This window comes from Artibeus jamaicensis, unplaced genomic scaffold (genome assembly GCF_021234435.1).
Source record: "Artibeus jamaicensis isolate MK-2021 breed Jamaican fruit bat unplaced genomic scaffold, CSHL_Jam_final scaffold_537, whole genome shotgun sequence".
In the NCBI taxonomy this organism is placed as follows: Eukaryota; Metazoa; Chordata; class Mammalia; order Chiroptera; family Phyllostomidae; genus Artibeus; species Artibeus jamaicensis.
Window position 1 is genome coordinate 17,226,691 of NW_026522047.1, and position 7,167 is coordinate 17,233,857.

Consider the following 7,167-nt stretch of genomic DNA (forward strand, 5'->3'; position numbering starts at 1 on the left):
GCGTACGTGTTCTCGTTTGTTTTCTGTAATCTGGGGCTGCCAGGTCGCCACGTCCCTTCTTTCATTTGCACCAGCTGCCTCTCAAAGCTGTTCGTGTTTCCCACCGATCTGTGTCGTCCCATTTGTGCCCCCTTCTCCCCTGACCTTTTTGGCATATGTCTTAGTATTTCCCTTGCCGTCTCTCTTTAAATAGTTCTACAGCGGGCAGTGTTTTCAACCATGGAACTACTTTCCCTCAAGATTGACTTTGGGAAATGCTGCCGTTTGTATGGTGATGGGGACCGTCTGTCTGTATTAGGCACTGTACCCGATGTAGGTTGTCTCCACATGGTAGAAATGTGAAACAAAATAGTGTAAATGCTAAATCGACTTTTTTGTTAACTGTGGTCTCCTGGAGGTCAGTGAATGACTTCCAGTTGCACTGTAGCAAAGACATCTGTTCTCAGTTGAAGAATTTTTCACTTGAGGAAACTCGGATTCCCTGTCTCTCTGCCCCCAAACGTTGTCTGCTACACGCTCTCTCTCAGGCTGTGACAAAACAGAATGTTTGGTGAGAAACAGAAATTGTGCTTGATTCTTTCGACTATCTGACTTTGTGTTCTGTTTTGGTCTTCTCAGCTATTCCTTGGCTAATCTTCCAACAAGTTGAATTGATTCTGACTTCAAAACTGTTTATCCCAAAACAGAACTGTTGACAAGTACACATACAGATGGCAGACATGTGCTACGATTTTCCCGTTCTCATCTCAGCATCCAGTAAGGGAACGGTACTGAGAGATGCTTTACATACTACGCTTTTTTATTCAGTGCAATGCGAGTGCTGAATTATGGACAAACAGTAACAGTGTTTAAGGGATTTCCTTAGGTTCTAAAGTCTCAGCATTAGTTTGCTGTGTATGGTTTGCTGCCTTGGAGGTTATAATCCATGAGAATAGCAACAACCTCGGGGGGTAAAATTGTCTGGTGCTCCCACGGACTCAGAGGGACCCCAGTACCGCACTCTGGGCGGGAGGGCCAGTCTGCCCCCTCAGTGAGGACCGACACTAGCCTGTCCTCAGAGCCAGTGATCTTCAGAGTACTGGCTAGCTCTTCTATTCAGAGGCAAATTCCAGCCCATTCTGTGGCCAAGGCTATTCTTTACAGCCAAACTGCATTAACGTTCCCTTCACAAAAAGCAACTGTTGGTGAAAGGAAGTCAGTTTGTTGTCCCCAGTGACCCTGTTTCTGGAGGCCCTGTTCCTGACGGCGCAGCTCTGACTGCCTGGACCGAGACCTACCTGATGGTCGTCGAGCCAGACTCCACTCTGGGGGTCGCAGGGTTAGTCCTGACCTCTCTGGGGTCTGAAGAGCCAGCAAGTGCTGTGTTTAGCTGTGTGCAGTGTGCTCCCATGTATAACACACACCCATGTTTTTGCCCAAAGTTTGAGGGGAAGAATTGTTTCAATTCAATTACTTATTTATATTTAGGTACTTGGGGTTTTTTTGTATTAGAAAAAGTATTATTTTGCATATGAATATTGTGACTGCTTTCTAGAGTTGTACTTTTAATGCATAAGCATAAATAAAAGAATTGAAAACATTTATATAGATACAGAATTGGTACTACCCATGTATAATGCACATCCTTATTTTTCCCCTCAAAAATGTGGGCAAAAAGTCCTTGTACATGACAAAAACACGGTCCTTTTATTCCAGCAGCTGCCGCCTGTTATCTCAGCACACAGTGGAGCAGCACTGAGGGTCTGCCCTCCCGACTGGCCAGCTCCGACTCGCTGGCCGGGATCCAGTTTGCCAGAGTGGGGGCAAGATGGCAGAAGTGGACAGGCAAGAGTGGTAGATGCCCAGTGACAGGACAGTGGACACGACATGGACCGGCATCTGCCCTGCGCCTCTCTGAGCCAGCTTTCCTCGTCTGGGGGGTGGAGGAGGTGGCCACGTGGTGGGGATCACAGAAGTCAGTTCAGCGTTCACGGCACGGCAGCCGTAGGCAGGGTGTTGGGCCAGGCCTCGCGAGATGCTGAAGTGAAGGCCAGCCTGCTCCTCTTCTCTGCTGTGCAAATCTGGGTGTCCTGGGAGAAAGCGGTGCTCTCCGTGCTTTTTCTTCTAATTGGACCACAATTTTGAGAATTCTTTTTAAAATCTGAACACTTGAGATGGATTTGATAATCTCAACCATATGTTCATGCCTTGGAAGTCCAGATAACCTCAGGACTAGACAATGTAGAGACGTGATTATCTCCATCTGTTGATCTCCTTTCCCCACGGGCCCATGTGGCTCTGCCTCCCGTCTTCATGCTCGTGTTTCCCAGCTGGCACAAGTCAGATTTTCTGTTTTGATTCATCTGCCTTATTGAAACACTTTCTTTTCTTAGTAATAGTTTGGAAGTAACAGCAGCTGGAAGGTGGATGTACTGTCCAGAAAGTATGTCCAGCCATGTCCTATGAAAAATAGAGACATTGAAGATACAAGAAACACTGCACACAGGACAATGACACCTCAGTCCTCTTCAAAGTAGGCACCTTGGGACCTCACACAGTTCTCCCAGTCGCCATCACCTGCCCCATCTTATTTTCCTGAATCTCATCGACAGTCTGAAATCTCTTCTCTTTCAGAAGTGATTTTAGTTTGGTGAGTCACCTGGATGATTTGATGTTTCACCAAAAAACTCTGCATGAGACATGATGCATAAGCTAGTGCACTGTTGTGATGAAGCTGCCAATCAGCAGTTGCCCAGAGCTGCAGCCTTCTGAATCATCTGAACAGCTTCTGCAGAGGGAATGTTCAAGCCTAACGCAAAATGTGATGCAGATTTGCTGCTCTACTTGCTCAGTCATTTTGAAGGTGATGGATGGCCACACAGTCCACGTGCTCACTCAATGGCGTGTACCACCCGCTCTGACCAGTACAGTGAAGTCATCATTGTTCACGCATGTGCACTCCAGTCCATGTTTTTTTGCTGCCAGGTTACAGTGATGCACAAACTGTGTTCGTTACATTAACAATGGCTGGACTTTTTCCAGACAGACTTCATATTCTAAGATCTTCATGAAAGTATAAAACACTTGAGCAGTTGGGATAAGTCTAGTTTTTGAGGTCTTGTTTACAAAATACTCAAGTCCATATGGACTCCATTTATTCCAAGCTTTGAAATGGAATGGTTGCTGGTGGGTTTGGCAAAATACTGTAACAATAATGTGGATTAAAGGAGAGCCAGTCTGCGAGAAGTTTACATAAAATCATTTTAGAGAAATTTCTTTTATCATCATGGGCACACAATATTCCAAATCACAGGTCAGTGTTATATCAAATAGGACTTCTACTGAAATTGCAATAATGCACAAGAAAAGAGGTGAGTTGTTTAGGAGGTTGTTTGGGTTCGTTTGACACAGACATGTCCAGACCATGTGACATTTCACTAGTACAGCGTCTAGACCACAGAATGAGAGGAATGGAGAACCCCGACCTCGTTGCCGCCATCTCTGCCGTTCTGGCCGGCGATACCGAGCAGTTTCCTTGTGCCGGGCACTGAAGCACTTGCCTGTATCATCACGTTCCGTGCTCAGAACCAGCCAGTCATGGTCTCTCAGCCTCTCCTAACACACTGAACAAAATTTCTTAACTTTGTGGACAAAAACAGAATAGTTTTTGGTATGATTACAGGAGACATAACCGAGTCTTGGAGAAGAAAAAGATTTAATTGTACATAAAATGTGTTGTCTTCCTAGTTGTGTGCAGCTTAATATTTTCATAGGTAAAGAAATAAAAGATTTTTCAGATACTACAGTAGGCACAGACAAAATCAAGAATTAAAAAGCTCAGTAAGCTAGGATAAGAATAAAGCAATCAACTGGAAACAAAAAGCACTTCAATTTAGGCTTTAGGTTTTGGGGTTTTTTTTGTTTTGGGGGTTGTGTTTTTTTGTTGTTTTTTTTTTTTTTTTTGTCATTTAAGCATGTTACACCGAACAGCTTGGGGCGACCTGGAATTATTGAGTCTCATTGTTGCAAGCAATTTTTGATCCCTCTGTGCTCCAACCTCTGGTGGCCTGGCTTTCACTTTTCTCATGATAGCCCTCCCTTTCTGCTGTGTGTCCCTCTGCTGGTACGCACAGTCCCTGCAACAAGCTTGTGAGAAATGGAACAGTCTCCCATTCCACAGATGGGAAAAGTGGGGCTCACCAACATTAAGTCGCTTGTCCAAGGTCATGTATCTAACTTCCGAGCTTGTCCTCCATATCTTGCTTGTCACCTCAAGTAAAATGTCAAGTAGAGAGAGATCCCACTGATACCTTCTTGCACCATCTGCTGTCTTAAGTATTGTTTTGCAAATAAGCAAATACCAAGGAGTTTAACATCAGGTTTGTTCTTGATCAGCAGGGAGAGTGGTCTTGAGAGGACCATTGGGTGGAGCAAGCACTAAACCATTCTTGTTAACGGAAGAAAGTGTACAGTAGCATAAAGAATGAAGCAAAGCCAACATGCCTGCTGAATGTACAATATGTAAATGTCCATTGATTTCCCACTTTTAAGAGCCTATGGTTGAGTTTGAAGAGAATTGTGAGAAGTTTTCTCTTCTTACACAGATGGTCCCAGAGCTCCAGAAATCTGTAGGCTTTAAAATTTTTATCTGGGTGAATGTTGAGATGCTCAGTAGGATCGATACTAGGATGGCCAGTGTGTGTGTGAAAACACTGGTCAAGCAGACAACTGCACGGTGGTTAGCAGGAGGGGGCGGGGAGGGTGGGGAGGCAGAAGAGGATAAAAGGGTCCGATGTGTGGGGATGGAAGGGGACTCGGCTTTGGCTGGTGAACACGCAGTCCAATATACAGATGGCGTGTTATGGAATTGTGTACTTGAAACTTACATAATCTTATGAACCAAGGTCACCACAGTAAATGTAATTAAAAACCACTGGTCACCCTGGCTAGTGTGGCTCAGTGGATTGAGCGCGGGCCTGTGAACCAGACAATCGCAGTTTGATTCCCAGTCAGGGCACATGTCTGGGTTGCAGGCCGGTTCCCAGCAGGGGACGCACAGGGGGCAACCATACATTCCCTTCCCCTCTCTCCTTCCCTTCCCCTCTAAAGATAAATAAATAAAATCTTTAAAAAAAACAAAAAACCACTGGTCAGTCTCAACAGTGGGAAAAGGTTGTTAGTGAGTTACCAAAGGCACACTCCCCATGTTCAGAGACCTCTGGTTCCTTCCCTGCCTGTCCGCCGCCCCACCCCGGCCTCCTCACTATAGTGCATTCCAGTACGAATCTTTAGAATTTGATTGCTGCAGATGTTCAGCCTTCTTTCCTCCTCCCTCAAAGCCGCCTTCCAGGCAGGTCTCACACATGCCAGGCCCTTTCCAGGCCCACAGTCAGGTTCCGTAGGTGGAAAAGCAGAAACAAGCACGCACACAGAGCCCTCTCCCACCGATCCCAGTGAAGGAGAGCGGAGCAGCCAGAGGGCTCTCAGAGGTGACATTCAGGTTCAGCTCGCTGTGTTGCCTAGCTCTTTCCAGCTGTCCTTCGCCTTTTAGCTGAAACAATCCATGTTTCTTGAAACATCCAGAGTCTGCAGTCAGCCCAATTGGTTGCTGCTCATCAATGAATGGACTGAGGTCTGGGGGAAACTGGCCGATTCTAACCAACCAGTCTTGGCCAGAGGGGGAGGTTGTCACAGGGTAGGTAGGGACCCTTCCCAGGGCTGAGATGTGGGCAGACCCTCTAGAGGAGTGCACCCAGGCCTTTGCATGTAGAGGAAGCCCCGGGAAGCTTCTTCAAAAGCAGAAACCAGCTCAGGGGATCTGCGGCAGGGCCTGGGAGTCTGCATTTCAAATGATCTCCGAGTGGGATGGGTGCTGCAGGCCCACGGCCCCCACTTTGAACAGTGAGACTGGATAGACATTGCAGTCAGGGCGCAGACTACAGTGCATCCAGTGCCTTCGTCTTATTCTAGAATGTTCTCTGTCCTTTTTTTTAGTTTCCTTTATTTATTTATTTATTTTTTATTGATTATGCTGTTACAGTTGTTCTATTCCCCCACTTCATTCCCCTCCACCCTACCCCCCATCCCCACCATTACCCACCCTTTAGTTTATGACCATGTGTCTCAAGTTCTTTAGATTTTTATTTCCCATACTATACTTGCCCCCCATCTATTTTCTATCTGTCTATGCTACTTATTTTCTGTACCTTCTCCCCCCTTCTCCTCCTCCCACTCCCCTGTTGTTAACCCTCCTTGAGATCTTCATTTCTATGTTTCCACTCCTGATCTAGCTGAGTGGCCCTGCCCTGGGGAACCACCTAAGACTCTGCTCCTCACCCAGTGGAGCAAAACAGCAGAGGGGGCCGCCATTTCCCCGCTCTGACCACGCCCCCACGTACAGCGTCACAACCCAGCGACCTGGGAGTCCAAGGCTCCGCTCCTCACCCATAACGGGCACGAACAGACCAAAAATGGCTGAAGAAGATCTCAAAGCCCCAGAGCCTATAAATCTAAGCGATGAAGAAATAGCAAAACTCTCAGATGCACAGTTTAAAACAGTGGTGATCAGGATTCTCTGTTCTTTACTGACAGGAAAGACTCTGCTCACTGTTTAAGATGAAGTTCAAATGTAACCTCTGTGCACCATTTTGGGGCTTTCATAGAGTTCATCTCATTTAACTCCTTTAAAAAAATCCCACGTACCGTTTGCCCCACAGGGACTTGTGTGTCAGCTTCCTTCTGTTTTGCTCATTCTGCTTTTCACACAAGGCTGTTCAGTCGTGGTGCGCAGGCTGTGAATTTCACCAAGCTCATACAGCGTGTGACCGCCACAGCCAGTTCAGAACAGTTGCATCACCCCCAAAACGCTGCCTTCGCAGTCACTCGGCCCCACGCCCCCAGCCGCTGGCAACCACGGAACTGTTTCAGCTTCTACAGCTTGGCCTTTCTCAGAACGTTCCAGAAATAGACTCATGCACCCTGTAGCCTTTGAGTCGCCTCCATTTTCTTGCGTGTAGTTATGAATCTGAGTAGTGTCATTTGCCTTTGGTTTTTGTCCAGATAAATGCCTGGCACACATTTGGTGTTCAGATACTCATTTTAATAACTTTTATTGTAATCGGTCAAACGTCCTTTGAGAAGCCCAACATCTTCATCAATAAATCCCAGATGGGATGGGGCCACTAAGGG